The sequence below is a fragment of the Diprion similis genome, chromosome 10, assembly GCF_021155765.1.
Source record: "Diprion similis isolate iyDipSimi1 chromosome 10, iyDipSimi1.1, whole genome shotgun sequence".
Classification (NCBI taxonomy): Eukaryota; Metazoa; Arthropoda; class Insecta; order Hymenoptera; family Diprionidae; genus Diprion; species Diprion similis.
This window is the reverse complement of record NC_060114.1, coordinates 20,931,446-20,949,027: the sequence shown is the minus strand read 5'-3', so window position 1 is coordinate 20,949,027 and position 17,582 is coordinate 20,931,446. Positions and strand designations below refer to the sequence as shown.

The 17,582-nt window shown below is 39.1% G+C and overlaps 1 protein-coding gene across 2 annotated transcripts in view; it reads right to left on the bottom strand.

Annotated features, from left to right (window-relative positions):
- Window positions 1-17,582, bottom strand: part of LOC124411981 (plasma membrane calcium-transporting ATPase 3) — a 108,085-nt gene that overhangs the window by 77,916 nt on the left and 12,587 nt on the right. The window lies entirely within an intron of this gene.

Here is a 17,582-nt window from a genome sequence, read left to right as displayed (position 1 = left end):
GGGGGAAAAAATAAGGTAAGTTTATGATATAATAAGCCTGCAAAAAGGGAAAATAAAAATTGAATAAAAAAAATACGTAATAAGTAAAATTATCCATGGATTCATTTTAATTGGAGAAACTTGTAGTTTAATCGAATTTACAAAATCGATTCCCAAAAATAAATCTTTCACTGACGATCAGCACGGATTAGAAAAAAAAAAAAATTACGTCGGGGTAACAGCGTTTCAATGACGTAAGACGTCTTATACTACTGCCAAGAATTGCTCGGACGTCTTCTGTGTATATAGCAACTGTCTAGGCAGAGCGAGCCGATTTATATCCGAATACATACACGCGTGTGTACATATAAGTGCGCGCACGCACATAAAATCTGTCGAGTGCTAACGCAACTCCGGTGATGATTTAAAAGATTTAAATTGCTTGTTATACATATGAGTTGCACGCTAAGCGTGTTTTTTTATTTTTTTTTTAATCAATTTTTAAAATATAGTTATTATCGTCGTCAACGATTTTATTTCAATGAAACCAAAATGACGACGCGAGTAAGATTATGCAAAGAAGAAAGCAAAAGCAGACGGGACAAGGAGGAAAAAAAAAACATCAGTCAAAATAAATTGACGAGTTTGCGCGAGAGTCTCGTGTTTGCCAGTTTCTTTTTAATATAATAAGCTCAAGAATCCTAACGCCTATCCCGCGGGGTTATAACGATCTTTTGCATTTACCACCCGATAATAATAAACTTGAAAATGTTCCGTGGAATGTCCTTGGCCCGACAAAACGCACGATATATATAGAATTCCGAATTCCCAGCCACCGGTGTGGTGGGTACACAAGTCGTACTGTTTGATTCCTTTTTTTTTGTTCATTTCTTATAAACGACGATCAGTCGAAAACGCTAGAAATTTTCCATCATTAACCGTATTATATCAAACAGCTGAATTGATAACCTATATTATACGCGTTTTGTATTCAACTGGCGAATAGAAAGTGTATATTAATACAATTGATAAAGATTTAAAGAGAAACAAAAATTATATTTATTTCAATCAATGCAGATCATCCGTATCGATATGTGGCAAAATGCGTCAATCGCTTATTAGATAAGAACTTGACGAATTACCGGGAAGATCGCATCGTCCGTAAGAATTAAAACTTATCACGGTTCGTACAGTGCATGTTACATAACCTATTTAATCATTGTCATATTTCAATAGTCGGGGTTTTTCAGGTGGCAGTATAGACCTGGCTTCCAATGATATTCTCCAGTGACTTTTCAATCGATAGATTGGAAGATGGAACTCTGGATGTTAAAATCTAGAGAAGAATTGATTGAGTGTTTCGATAACAATGCAGTAAACACGTTCGTAGCTATTGTGTCTAATTTTTAAAATATTGACATTTTTCTCTACCTAAATCAAATGATTGCTATTAATTTCAATGATCATGATTTCACAGCGATGATGCCGTCAGCCATGTGAAAATATAACACCTCATGAGTAGGTTGAACCTCGTGACATACGCATCAGTAGCTCGCTACATGCGACAGGATTGAAATAGTGATGCGAAATTTTTCGACGATCTTGAAGAACCGATCTTTGTGGGGTTAGATTAATCGATTATTATCGAATCGGCTCTTTTTCCATACGAATCGATTAATTACGACAACGTTTGCTGCCAACAACAGTAGACTGAATAATTAGTTCACTATTACTAAACCGGCTATGAAAAACTTTTGTGATGATACGTAATATTCGTTGTTTTGGATTAACTGATATATTTTAGCAAGATTTGACTGATTTTTTTGTTTATAATAAAAAAGTAATCGTCATTTGGCGATGGCTCAATATTTGGCCGATTTTTCAGAAGCGATGCTACGTCCATCTGATATAACGATCAGAGACCTCAATAATTGATCGATCCTCATGATCGATCCCCGTATTCACCCGCATCACGTGATCAGAACGCAATTAGGAACGTACTCAAGCGCCCCCTAACGGCACTACCTAACCACATCGAGGCCTGACTTACGTCGTGAGATCAGAGCGCCGCCTTGTGGCAGTTACCCGTACTCGTCGGCCCGCGCGCGCGGTTCGGTTGCACAATTCAAACTTTGTCTTCAGCCAAAATTCAATTTCCGTTTTTTCGAGCAGTATACCGTGCTTCGCCAGTTTCCACGTGTTGGAAGGTTCAATTACGCGGTGAATTATTTAATGAATATGAAAGAAATTCAAATATGCCCAACACTGCCGTACGGTGTACGTAACATGCATGTATCCGATTACACGTAGAATTAGCATGTTGAAATTTGTGGGCAGCAGGTTCGATTCTTTTATATCCGTTAGGCACGCATGCTCAAATGATGTAGTAGATATAATATGTACAAGATAGCAGAGAATAGGGTATGAATATTTCGAAAAGGAGGTTACAGTTCTTAGATTTGTGGCGTTTCTGATTTCGTTCGTTTCTTTCTCTTTTTTCATTTCCAGAGATACTTTATCGAACCGAACGGTAGATTGACACGATAGGGCATAGGACAGGCATAATTTCAGGTGTGCGTGACTGCGAAATGCAAGAAAAGTCACGGCTATAAATATGTGCAGATAGTTGATTTATGTCTGTGCTAATTGACGCCACGATGTGTTTATGTAATGTGTATACATTTCACATACGTACGTTCACGTATGGTGCATGTGGACACGAGTCGATGATGATTTGAAGAATCTTTTGAACTTTAAAATGGTACCTGCCCGCGGGAGCGTACTTTTATAATTCAGGACGAAAGGATCACCCGATATATGTGTGTAGTGTGTCTTGATAAAGTTGTGCGTGACAAAAAAGAGAGAAGAGTTTATTATAGCCGTGGGAAATATCCCCTAAGGCAAGTAAATGCAATGGGAAGTTCGCTACAAAAATAATATGAAGTAACGATAGAAATACTCAATATATTTCGAAAGGAGCGTAGATAAGTTCTGCTAGACAGAGTTATCGACGGAAACCTTAAGGGAAACATAAAAATAAACATGTGTGAATGGAAAAGAAATAGTGATAATAGAGAGAGAGAGAAGGAGAAAGAGATAGAAGGAGATAAAAAAGTTCTGAGAAAAATGAGAAAGGACATGAAATGTTGCGTAACCGTTTGTCAATGGAAAACAGTGTCAAGTTGGTTTTAACAAATGCGGAAAAGATATAACGGATTCAAGTCACGTTGTAATTGTTTCTTCAAAAATTCCGTTTTCCTAACTGAAGAAAACAGTTACCGGTGTATATGAAAGATCGAATTTTCAGCTTTGCGAAATAATTTTCTACTTTTGAATTACCTACCACTTTTTGCAAAATAAAGAGTTCAATTTTTTATACTCGACGAGGTTGAAGTATGTTGTATAAAAGTTAACGTAACGATCACCCATTTTACGAAAAAATCTTCACTTCGAAAGAATAGAGTTCCTTCTGAAAGCCAGTAAAATCTAAAATAGCAACACATACCTATTAAAATTTTTTGCAAAATTGAGTCCCTTAAAATTATTAAAAAATTATAGAACACAGATTTTTCTCCAAAGTTTAGTTACTCAAACTTTACTAACTTTCGCATCGTCAAACTCACTAGATTAATCCAACAGTTCTTAACTTCCCTTTCACCTTGTCTTCTCCTGATTCATAACCTAATTCAAATTCCCTGATATTCCCGCCATTTTTTACTGAAGTCAGTAAAGAAGGGAGGATGAAGAGTTGAAGGGTGAATTAATTATCGCAACAACGTTTATACAGCGCATAATTTCGAAAAACGTCTCATGGGACTCGAGGGTCCATGTAGGCGTCAAGGTGCATCACCATTTCAGGACCTTGGCGTGATAATTACGAGGGCAGTGAGCCGGATTTGTTGAACGTTTCGTGCAGCGGAAATCAATCTCGTCTACATATTCTATCCTGCTGTATACCCCGAAGGCATTTGCACTACGTGAAATTCAAACCAACCATGCACACGTCCGTCGACAAAACGACAAAATTTTCAATTCCAACGGATGCAGGTTATAATTGAATGTCAATTTTAAATGATCGATACAGCCACTGAGTGACGCCACGGTACTGCCAGTTGAAAATCAAATCCCCCCTCTCGGCACGCATTCAAGTGGAAATCGGGGGAATTTCAGACGAATCAGATAATGAATGTCAAGCATTTGAAATCGCGTGAAATTTCAGAGTAAATATACGATACGAAAAGAAGGAGAAGAACTTGGGAAGAAAAGAAGTCATGCGGATTGTTGATTTTTTTTCTTCCATGGATGATCAAATATTTATATCATATAACCGTTCAAATTCGCGCGAATTTACTACCAGCTCAGTGTAGTGTTCGAATGAGTAAACTCTGAAGATTTATTTCAACTTTGAGCTCCGGAGCGAACAATAAAAACAGAAATAAATTTGAAAAACGAATATGCGGATTCGCGTAACGATCTGATTGAACGATAAAGTGGTTATCAACCTTCGTAAATACAGTTGCGCATTTTCGTATTTGCGAATATGTACTTGAAGCCCCGGCGAAAGAAAGACGAGGAGGAAGGAAGAGGAATTGTTTCCAAAATTAGATTATCTATAAGCGTATAGCGTGAGGTTTTATGGAGTAGGTAACTAACCCGCCATTCACCCATCCACCTTCCCTTCCATCTTGTGCCTACAGCTCGGTTTCCCTGCTAAATTGACACGTGTGCAACTCAAAGTGGTCCAGGAGCTCGGAACTCGGAAAGCTACCAAAGGTTATTTATACGCTGCTCACAGACTGAATAACATCATCTTGGTAGGTATTGGCCAGTGACTCTCAAATTCTCGGATATGACACATGCGCACATGAATGTACGCACAACCATCAACCAAACCTACACATGTCTCTAATCGTTCCTCGAGATCAATCTCTGTTACATCACATCCACGGCACAATATGTAACGTCCGTAAATGCAACTTCCAATTGTCCGCAGATTTTTACTGAGTGAAAATTTTCAATTGTCTCGGTTCTTTCATTCTATTCCAAGAACAAAAGACGTACGTTATTTTATCCTCGCTACTTGTCACCAATTGTAAACCCACGGCGACGTCTGAAACCTCTTTGGCATGAAGGAAATTCTTCCTAGTCCTACTTTCACTGTCATAATATGTCAGGTAGGTCTAATTTTCCCCATTGTTAAGCATTAACTTTCCTCTTTCAGGTGGAATTGTTATATTTCATCTTAAGCTTGGTTATCTCCATCCAAGAATTCATCGACTACATAGAATGAATTTTTTGATGAAGCTTCTCGGACAACAACGGATTAGTCCAGAAATGTTTTCAGCTCTGAATTTATTCCCGATATGACGTCACTTCTTGTGACGTGGCTGACCAATCGCGAACTATCAAACTTGCGTGATCGCATAGTTCTGGTCGCAGGCTGCGCTGACGCAGGGCGAATGCTGGATCACAGAAACTATAGTGCCGTAAGTACTGTAACTTATTTAAGTACTAGGTCAGGTTAAAATATCGTTCGGTATGCAGTTTTCGAATTATAAAATTAGATGTAGACTACCTGTGGCAGTGATCATTCTCGCAAGCTTGCGACACTTGTATGTTAAGGGGAAGTCGGACCTTCAAGTTTTACCGAGAAATTCTGCAAATCGTGTCTCACGTTTTTTCATCCCCTGAGGGACAAAGTTGCTTCCAACTTTGGAAAATAATTTCAGGGTTTATGACCGTGGTTATGTGGCCACCACGAAAAGTTTGGAAAATTGATGGAGACGTATAAGAAGCATGGGATTCAGGTACGGAAAATCATGCCATAACCTCAAAACGAGTGAAAATCAGTTGCAAGTATATTTACAGCAGAGTTCCGAGGTCAATTTTCGCAACTTTTTTTAGCGACGACACAGGCTCAACTGCCAAATACTGTCATCTTTCGAATTTCAACATAATTTCCTTACTCGTGAGAGGAAAAAAGTGTAAAATACGCTTTGCCTACTCGGTCAGTAAACTCCATCATCCGTTTAACAGGCCGACCGCTTTTGAGGTTATCCTGCTTGCATTAAGATGCCCGTGGGAAAAAAACGAAGCTGTGTCGATGCGGGCTGGTTTAAGATGTGGATGAATAATTGATTGATCGGTTTCCAGGCCATTACGTGTATGATATTTTCGCCTTTCGGACATTGAGTTTAAAAAAAGGTTTCGAAACTCTCAATAAGTGTAGTATTGTTATCACTTTCACGAGCATAAAGCATGAAGATGACAGAGCCACCACTCTACAGCACTTTCCACAAAATGACGTGGGGGGAGAAATTCGCTCATCACGATCTTTTGTTTCCCCCGTTATTCGCTTCTCTTTTCCCTCTGTTTTTTGCAGGCAAGCAGGAAGAGTTTATACATCGTGCACTGTGGAAATCCCGTCAAATAGGTATTCGAGGACTCGCTCGTATCAGTATCAACCTTGTGCCCATACCATAGCTAATTAACAACGACGCGACGTTGGAAATCGAGTTAATTAACGAGATGGAGGATATAACTTCGCCCGAGTAGCTATATGCCAATGTGTATCCGCATACGCGCCGCCGCTGTGGCAGTAATTGACCGATTTTCAGTCGAAGAATTATCTCGGTTAAAAAACAAGAATGGAAAAGAAAAAACACAGAAATCGCGAGAGTTGCGATTATTCAGGTCGCAGAGTAATTATAACGATACTGAATTCAGGAAAAGTATTACTCAATGTCAGCCTGTCTTTTCGACAATGGAAATCAATTTTCGGTGGTGAATAATTTCCCCGAGTAACATGTCCTTTTAGATAATCGCGCTAAAAAACTCCGACCTTGCTGTGTTTTCCTTTTCTTCTTCGACCATATTTATGTAGAACTAAAAAATTCAACAAATATATGAATCGGGTCGCTTCACATTCTTTGATATGAATCCAGCTGCGTCTACTTGTTAGGTAGATGTTATGACATACATTATATGTACACCGCACGCGTATATTTGAACAGAACTTGTGTCAATTTTTTATTAATAACCAGCGACCCAGTTATGTATTTTAGGACAATTAACCATTTTCGTGACAAAACTTACGTGCGTCACTTTACATAGATATGTAAACAAGAGAGCTCTCCTGCAGTACAAATATTTTATCGTTATCTCGCGCTCTTTGGGGGAGGGGGGAGGGAGAGGGGAGGGGGGCAAAGGTAGGAAGAAGAAAAGACTTAAAACGTAAAAATGCCATTAAACAAACGTCATAGTTTTATTTTTATCTTTGTGGTATAACGCGAGCGTTTGTTTGAATTCCTTGAATTTGATTAGCAAACCTCTGAAGATCCGACGTCACACTTAAACAGAATCTGTGTAAATTAATCGTTGGTTAATGTGGCCGTCGTGCCGTGACAGTACATGTGTGAATTATTGTTATCATTGATTTGCGTAAATTATGTCATATGTTAGTATACGTAGAAACAGTGAGGGAATTGAAAAAAAAATTCATAATACAGATATAGATGTCACTGTTAGATGAAAGAGAAAATTGGTTACATCAAAGTGACATGAATGTGTATATAACGTAACACTCAAGACTGCGCTATAAATACAATAAAAATATTTGTTGGTTTGGAAAGATTTGGATGAAATGTTTCTTTCTTTTATTTTTTACCATAACATAATTTGCCCGTAGAATTCATTTTTCCTGTAGAGGTAGTTGGAGCTTGAAAGAGTTGAGCGTCCGGTGATACCGAATGACTTATCATCATAACGTTCTGATAACTAGATAAACAACGTGAGGTAAGTGTCACATTGCCGATGGACGTGTGCGAGTAGACTTATTATGGAGTAAATGTGCCCATGGTTACATGAATATAAATTTAGATTTTCAAAAATAAATCGAAATGTACGTACGTAACATTGTAATAATATTTTCAAAACTTTAAATACGGTCAATTATTGTCCGAGGAAAGTTTTATCATTTTCCATAACACACACATATATATATATATATATTTTCTTTAGATGAATTTATTTTCTGCGGGGTAAAACATGACCTACTTCAGGTTTTCACGATGTCAATAAAATCCGTTAATGATCATAAAGTGCCCGTCGATCGGCAGAATAAACGGTTAATAAACGTTCGCAATCCAGTTCGAAGGATCCTACGGGACCATTCAAAAGAAAAAGAAACTCTGTATATATCCACGTGAATCAATTTCAGCTCATCATCATCACCTTCATTATTATTATTATCATCATCATCATCATCATCATTCTCTTACGTATGAAGAAACCTCAAGTTCAAAGAAAAAAAAATAAGCACATAAGATATGAGAAAAATTTAATTCTTTTTCGCTATTTGGATAATAAATTCCTAGCTCGATTTATTTTTATTGATGCTGTAGACATGTTGACTTAACCTTTCTTTATAATTTGGTTACGCATCTTACGGTGGGACTACTGTTGTATTATCCACATTTGAATTGGGGGGGGGGGGGGGGGGGGGGGGGCATTTCACGCGTTAATTGACGCAAGTTTGCACGTGTTTCTCATAGAAGAATTTTATTCATCAGTTTTATATAACGAAGAGGTTAGATAGTCAAGATTTCTAGATCCGGACAATCCGTGACGCATTGATAGGTTATAAAATTACTACGCAGGCAGTTAGTATTCGTGCGAATGCTGCTCCAGTTGATTGCAAACTTTCTTACGCAATTGATCTTTTCTGGCGTTCTCACGAGGCGCCCAAAAATTACGGTCCCTGCACACACAGAAGAGACACGACCTGCAAAGTTCTTGAGAATTAAGGAGATCAGAGATTAGGGTTTTGCGATGAGCAGCGAACCAGTCTAGTTGTAAGTGCAGACGGTATCTAATGTACTGCACGTCAGGTTCCCTCAGAAGTTAACAAAGTGGTTGAAGCGACTAGTGAAAAGCGGGTTCGTCCGTTGGAAACGCGGAGGGTTGAGTAATGCCCCGATGATATATTCGCCGAACTAATTATCATCCTAGTTTATTTGTTGCTGGGTATAAACCGGGCTGGGGCTACGAGGTGGGCTTGGAAGGTACATAGGTACGTAAAATATGTCCATTGTCTCAAGCCGTAGGCGACAGAAGCAGCAGGCAGCCAGCCAAGTGTAATTACATGTCGTACATACCGTGGACGAGCATAAGACTGCAGATCCATCGAGAGGCAAGGGTCCGTGAAAAGAGTCGAAGAGAATTTCACCGGAAGTCAGATGGAAATGGAGTCAGGAGGAGAAACCTACAGGTGAAAAATGGCCGATGGGGGTTGGAGGGAAGCGATGTGAACAGAGTAACCGCATTAAAGTTTGGTAAGAAGAACGAACTTGACTTTGAGTAACTTAACGTTTTATTCCCCACCGGTTCTGAAAAATGGCAGAGGGGTAGGCGAGTGTGAAGCAAAGAGAGACAGGCCGAAGCTACCAAGTGTGGCCGTCTCTGAACCTGCATGGTTATTTTCGGATGGTTTACGCCGCCTTCAGCTTGTATACACGTGTGTGTGTTATGTTAAACTTAACAGTTAACCATTGTTTAGCAATATTACTCATCGTTTTATCTATTCCCTATAGGCAGCACGACGTGGACGGATGGCTTTTCGCTTTCCTGTTTTCATGGTGAATCTCGACGGACGATCGTCCGCCCTCCTCTATAGTCAACAGAAAAAATATCCACGTTATCGGTATACTCGTACGAGTATAAAAAGTATTTCAATGCCCGCGAAATTTACCAGATAGTTCCAAAGGCGTCCGTTGGTGGTGCTGGCGACGTTACGTCATTCGGCTGCAGCGAATCGCGAGTCGTTGAATTAGATGCGCAGAATTTCGATTTCGATAGTACAGCTTGAACGTTGAACTGAAGTAAATAAAACGCGGTGTAGTCATGCAACGGTTTTCCAACGACAAATTGACTTCTGGTACTACGTTTCTGTTACAACGTATATTCATTCCGTGTGTATTACGTGACCAGAGTTCTGAAGTGGGCAATAACTCTCGAAATATTTCTGGTACCTACCGAGCTTCTGTCCAACCTCGATCTGAACCAACCGTTCGGCCATTGTTCGGAGGAACTCTGATCGAGCTGAGGATTTTTATAGAAAGAACTCAATTCCTCGGCGATCCGTGCTGTAGGGTACGTGCTGTATCATACGCGTATACACATATTCAGTTTATATTCGGATCGGTGAGATTTTGTTTACGAAGCTACTGGTGGTAATCGTCGACATCATTAAGGTAATGAAACGATAGGTCTGTTCAGCATCAACTAACGATAAGACTGAACATAGTATGGCTTCACCTCGCCTAATACACCGACCGAACTGCATGGATACCCGGGTCAACGATATTCTTAAGCCTTGTTGAACCAGGCATGTGCCAATGGTATCAGGCGCAACTTTGGCCGCCATATTTTTCACTGTATCTACACACCAAAATTATGAGGCCGTGACTTCACAGCAGATCTTGTTTGCAAATTCTGCACACTAACACTGGTTTAAAGAGTTGTCTAATTTTCACAGCATGGGCCTTAAGTATGCGTCAGGTGTATACGGTTCAGCCAAAAAAATGTTTGGGCGAAAAAATTGCGGAATAAAGTTGACTCGTTAGGTTTAAAAATATCCTTTCAATGTGGAAAGCATTGACAGAAAAAAGTGAATTTGCAGCGGGAGAATTCAGTTGACAAAACATTTTTAGACATCATACTATTCTGCTTTTCTTTCTTTAATGAAAGAACTGCAACAAAAATACAATTTCCAGAAATCACGATTTTTATTCAAGTCTCAAATTAACCATATAACCTTAAAATCAACACAAGTGATGCATAATAAACTAATGCTGTATGCCAAAATATGTTCATTTTATCAAAATATCATATCAAGTGTTTTATGTGGAATTCATTTACAAACGGGGCGAGTCATCATCAATTGAAATTGGACAGACCATCAATTATTAAACTGTTCGGATAAAAATTTATAGTTGTGAATTTTTTTTGTACTAGGATGATAGTGCTCTGATAAAACTTATCGCACATTATTTCGGTGATTGATTGTAAGCTTCGTTACTTGATTGTACACCAAATGCATCCTTAAATCATTTCATGCAATCTGATTTAACCTAAATTGACTTGACTAAAAACTAACTATGACGTTATCACATATGTTGGAAATCCCTTGACGGTGGGACTGATTGTAAGCTTTTGAAACGAGTGGATATTGTTAGAATTTTTTCCCGTTTTCGTCATGGAAACCAAATAAAAGCTACAGTTTCCTCCTCTTGGGATTTTCCCGGTAATTAATACTCATTGCCAGTTCTGTCTTAGCTAGATATGGAGTCTAAATAATTATTTCAAACAGCGGAAAGCCTTATCGGTTGAATCGCAATAACGTATGTGGTGAAGTGTTGAGATAGTGAAAGATCCTGAAAGCAAAATCGGTGCACATTGTTTCGGTATGAATGATCGATTTCTTACCCAGAGCCCGTTGAATTTCACCTTCCGAAGATGAAATTACCTTTCCAATTGAATGTGAAGTTTTCTTTTCAAACATACTGATTGAGTTGGAAAAAGATGTTATTCATTTTTCGGCAGAGATTTGAGATGTGAATTGAGAGAATTTCTACGTCATGCGGAATGCGATGCATGTTGGATAGAAATTGTGTCTAATAGTCTAAAAAAAATGTGTCGACCGATCCATAACATGCCTCCGGATATCTAATGGATATCTACTCTGGTGCTCTCCAAATATCTTGTTCCTTAAATATCTTATATCGATATCTAATCGATGTATCCATCCAAGTTTTAAATATTTACGAATCACTGTGTACATATGCCGTCAATTATACAAATGGTGGTTTCTATTATCGTTTCACTGTCAGTTTTCGGGAGGGATTACCTTGAAGACGAACAATGATGGGAGTGCTCGAGATTCTTTACCGCGAAGTTTTTCCGTGTTTAATATGGCAATAGAGAAAAGAATTACCATTGTTAATCCAATTCTTCTGAGCTATTCACTTTTGGGCACAGCAACCGGTTTCTATAGGTGCAGATCGTTAACTAGTTCTCCGAATACCTTGAAACGCGGCTATTACACGATGGATTGCGCAGAAGACCGTTTCGTATTGTTCTAGGAAAATTGAGCCAAAAGTTTTTAACGAAGTTACACGAAGACAAAGGTTCATTCGCGACCATGTTTCCTGGATCAGCTCAACGTACATAACTTCCGCCGATATGATAATTACTATCGGTGCTCATTATCTCGTTAGACACATTCCTTGATCACATTAAGTTTACCAGAAATTCAATTCAAAGAGAGGAAAAACACGGCGGACAAAACTTGTGTAATTAGATGCAATACTTAGGTTATACTCGCAGGGAAAATATAGTTCGATATAAATAGACCAAGAAATTAATTGGATGTATGAAATGTACGGTCTAGTCAATAAAAACGTTCAAACAAAAACGTAATTAAGCAAAGGCTTGAAACGTCTCACTAAATCTAACCTAAAAAAAGTAGCTTACATATATATAACTCTACATGTATGAACTCCACGTGTGATACAGGAAAAAATATTCAGAACATTGATTTCCAACTGTAAGCACCTTATTATTATAATAACATACCAGAAATACCGTTGTTCTTTATTTTTCAACCGAAAATCTACATCGCTTGCCCGATATTCTGATGAAAGATAGTTCATTTTATTCGTAAATGAATTCTTCATAAAAGGTCTGGGATTGATTTTGAGTAGCAATCAAGTATTTCTTACTTAATCGTAAATCCATCATCTATAAATTTCAACGATTGCTCATAAAATACCGGATTTATTCCGCCAACGAAAAACCTCACGAAAAATCCGTCTCAAATATGACTTATCGAAAATTAATTTATGAATGAAATGAGCTACACTTTCCGTCAGAATCCGACGAACTAGATTGATTTTTTCGTACTAAAATAGTAGAATGATGTGATTTCTCCAATTTTGTTAATAATAATGTGTTCAAATTTTTTTTTGAATCACACGGAAGTTTTCCTAATTGCATTTAAATTGATCTGCTCCGGTTGAACCTCTTGTTCAAATCCATGCATCCTTAATCGTACTCTTCCGGCGTACACGGGAAAGAGAGTAAGTAAGTAAAAATATCCAAGTAGCTAACGATAATATTTTGAAGTATAGTAAATTGCGCAACTAGTCTGCAAAGTAGGTGATTCCCGCACGTGTTGAGCAATATTATTTTTCCCGTACTAGTGCGGGAATGTGCTATTTTGCGCACTAGGGAGAAAAAAAAATGAAAGGAAAGGCTGACGATGAGAACGAATGATCCCGCCTTGAATTCCTTAGCATCGATCCGTCGTCGATGGAGGAGAAGGGTGGGCAGGTATTACATTATGCCAACGTAAATTTTAAGAAAGGCTGAACGGCGTGTCCGCCGCGCCACATCGGCGTTGCCATCGCCGCGGATCACGTTGTTCAAGGCGCGTCATTCTATTTCCGTCCGATTCGAGCGCTGAACGTGGGGCATATAAGAACTGCTTTACTTCTTTAAACGAATTGTAGGTCGTACAGCGATGCGAGTAGGTGTAATAAGAAAGAGCTAGTGCGGATTGTTACGGCGGCTGCTACGTTTCCCCCGCCTCTTCTCGGCCTCTTTCGTCTCTTCGCTCGTTTCCCTTTCCCCCCATCTTATCCATCGCCCGCCGCTGTGACATTCGAGATTTTCTTTAAAGAACTAGCCGCGTCAATACATAATACGTATACACGCGTCTGTCGAAGAAGCATGACGAGAAGGAAGCAGCGCTTCGTTGCGTCAGAATGTCTGAGAGACCGACAAATTTTCGAGGGCAAAGCCCAGCAGTCATTGTCGTACGACTCTATATTTACATTACGTCTATGCCAGTGTTTTCCGAAACGATTCATAGTTTGGTTGCGCAATTACTGCACGCGCTTTTACCTTCTTTGTTAATTTCATCGGTGCAAACGGTGGCGAAGTGTTGAAACAATTGAATCATGAGAAAAACTGTAAAGAAGGGAAAAACAATGTACCGTCACAGATGCTTTTTTCCGATATTTCAAATGAAATATCTGCAGAGAGGGAAAATATTCTATCAAGTTATACTAAGTTTTCTTCTTCTTGTTCTTTGAATTTGTTCAATTTTGAAATGAAAATATGCGCTTAGTGTACAGGGTATATTGTTATGCCTAATTATACTGGTTAATTTAATCTTTGGTGTAAAGAAATTTTTTGGTAAAATTATACCACCGGTCTAGACGGATGACGCGACGGTGGCGATAAAGATGCGTCTATATATAAACACACGCTAGTATGTAAGTATCACGTATCGACGCGTCTGCGCGCGCCTGTGTCCTGAGACTGCCGTCGATCTTCTAGGTCGAGTTCGTCGTCGTGATGTCAGCGCCGACGACCGCACCGTCAAAATGGAATTCGGAGTATTCGGATTGAAAGTTGGGGTTGCGATTCGAATTGTCGTCGCGTGTCGCTGCGGTCGCCGGTTGGCTATTTATGAAACGTTCCATTGGCCTGCCCTTCGACGGCGACTTCGTCAGCACCGATCTTTTCTATGCTGCAGCGTGAACGAGAATCTGCATGCACGTATTTCCGCATTATTATCTGCACTTTTGTTGTTATTTAAAAACAATAAAACTGCGAGCAGTATAGAATTAATAGAAAAATGTTTCAAGTCAAACGTTGAATATGAAAATTAAGGAGCGATCAAAAACGTTGGTGCCAAATTTACTAAGCACAGACCTGATTCCTGATGATAAATGTCTCGTCAACAGTGAAGTAGCCAGAGTAAATATCTATTATCTTATTCGTAATTGAATGATTTAAAAAAAACTAGTATGTACAGTCGAAATGCAACCAGTTTACGTATCTAAATGTAGACATCTTACACGGATATATTGAAAAATGTCCGCGTAACGTCATAGCCTGGTTGTCGGCGCCATTTTATCACCACATAACCTAAGTTTTTTATTTTAATGGCGGAAAATCGTAATTCTTGAACTTTCAAATTACTCATATTACATAAGGTGGTGAAACATAATCAATAATATACCTGTTCTACAAACCACAAGCGAAAAAACACAGTCAACGCTCAGCTGTCAGCCTGCTTGTATTAGCTTGATCTTTTTCTACCAGATGACGCATTGCAAAGTGACAATCCCAGTACAACGAACATATGCTGCACATGCGTTGTTAAATGTATGCTACACCATATATTATGAAACAAAAATTATAATCACAGCAACAAGATGTGTAGCATGCATAAAAATTAACTATTTCTTTTCTGTCTATAATATACTTCGTTGAAAGTTGTAGTATATAAGGATGAAAATCTTATAATTATAACAGTTTTTACATATACACGCACATACCTATATATGTACACATATATCGATGTGCGTTACGTTGTAATAATACAAGAAACCTCAGACTCATCTCGAGTGTCGGGCAAGTTAATTGATCGGGATTTGATGTTAGGCTAGATGAAAAACTTTGAGGATGAACTTCTGGCCTCGATTCGATGTTCCGTTCGATATCAAATGGCTCGGGTGCAGAGATCATTGATCTGTTGCAGGGAATAAACACAGCAGTTCGAAGTTTAATTAACTCTAAGAAGAATGCAGCACATATGTTATAGGATGTGCAGGTGTGAATTCAAGTAGCTACGGGTGTTGAGATAAATTAAAAATTCTGCAAAAAATTTTACGCTGATTGTATTCGGGTCACTCCGTTCTCGTTTCGTCATTAAGTATAAATGAAAGAAAAAGAAGAAGAAAAGAAAAAAAAGAGGAATTTTTGGCCTCGTTCTAACCCCGCGCGTCATCAACAGTGTCTCGACGCCAGGTGGTTAGCTAAGATTTAACTTTAATCTGGAGACCAGACGGAACGAAAGACTTGGAGCAGACAGACGCGCGGACGTATGTGTGAATCATTATATGAAAATATCGATTCGACGTGCATGCTGCGATACATTTGAACGTGTGTATTCACGTGTACACATTGTAGGTATGACGTTAGGTATTAACGCAACGCTCCACGCTTCCGGAATTTATTGTCGTTCTATTACATTATAGATACACTCATCAGCTTATAAAGGATACCTACCTAACCTACTCGTAATAATGCAGTTTGTCACAGAGGTGCAAAATTCGATTAAGAATTCGTAATATAATCACCCACGCATAGTCCTCTGCTGCTATAAGTAATATGGAGGAAATTTCGAACGAGAATAATTTGTTCTAGTTATTTCAAGGTTTGCAAATGCTTCCTTGATTTATCGTTGTCATAAGATTATTGGAGACCAACAGTGTTGGTCGAAGCTGCGAGAAGGTTATTCGATTCTAATAGTTTACGGAAAGAAGTAATTACGCGAGAATTTGATGGTAGTTGTAAAGAAAAAAATAGTAATAACAATAATCAAAAAACTCGGAGAATAACAAGATGTAAAATCTTCGCAGGCTGATCCGATGTTCGTTTCGAAGATGACCACCGCACCGCGCCGTTATAGGTAGCGATGGATACATAAAACTGCGAGAAACAAACGGTGTGTTTTATTGAGAGAAGTAATTAACTCGCTGCAGAGCCGGATGTAAGTAAAGGGAAATAGACGAAGAAAAATAAATATCGAAAGCTAAACAAGATACTTGCGAAGAAGAAGAAGAAGAAGAAAAAGAATCAATCATCTACGAAATGCCTATTGAAAAAAAAAAAAAGAATTCAAACTAAACTGCACGCTATGGAATGGGTAGGTAACCTGATGAGGCAGCGCGAAACAATGCGCGTCGAGACAAGTTTGACCTGGTGCCAATGCACCTGTGGCTTGCACTTGGATACACTTCTGTCCCGTCCTCAACGTCGTTCCTTGTTGACACGGTCAACGTTGGTCTCGATAAGAGTCCGTCACGCGCCCGTCCTCTTCTATAGTCATACCCGGTCTCGTCGCGCTTCTGTCAGGCTGCACCTCTAATGATGATACAGATCCCTATCCATGGTTGACCTGGTTATTATAGGTTACCTCGCTTGCCTACAGTAGGCTTTTGAACAGACGGTGGAGCTACGGATGAGGAATATCAGGGTGTTCGTCGTTCAGGGCTCGAATAAGCATTTATCCACCCGAAATCTTTTACCCCGCTTTCCTTACTACGGTTGTAAGAAGAAGTTTAATCCCCCGTTGATGGAAGTATGTGGAGAGGAAGAGGCTGACGTGCAGGCGTCTGGATCAGCTTAGGGTGTAATTGATGAATCCACCTTACCGCACGAGCGCCAAACACAACCGATGAGTAATGTGGCTCTGCAGAGGGCTGATGCGAGATCAATTTAGGACTTTACCAGGTCCGCGTATAAGGCAGTCGCAAAAAAAGGATATACGAGAGTGAATCCTACCGTATCTTTAATATCAAAAAGGGAAGTCAAAGGAATCGCATGTTGAATTCCATCAACCGGTCAATCGGCGACTGAATACACGTTCGAGCGTATAATGCGAGTTGAGAGGAAAAATCTTTGCAGACAATGTTTTTTTTCTCCACTTCTCATACCATTACTGGCTGCTTTTGGCAGCTGGAAATATT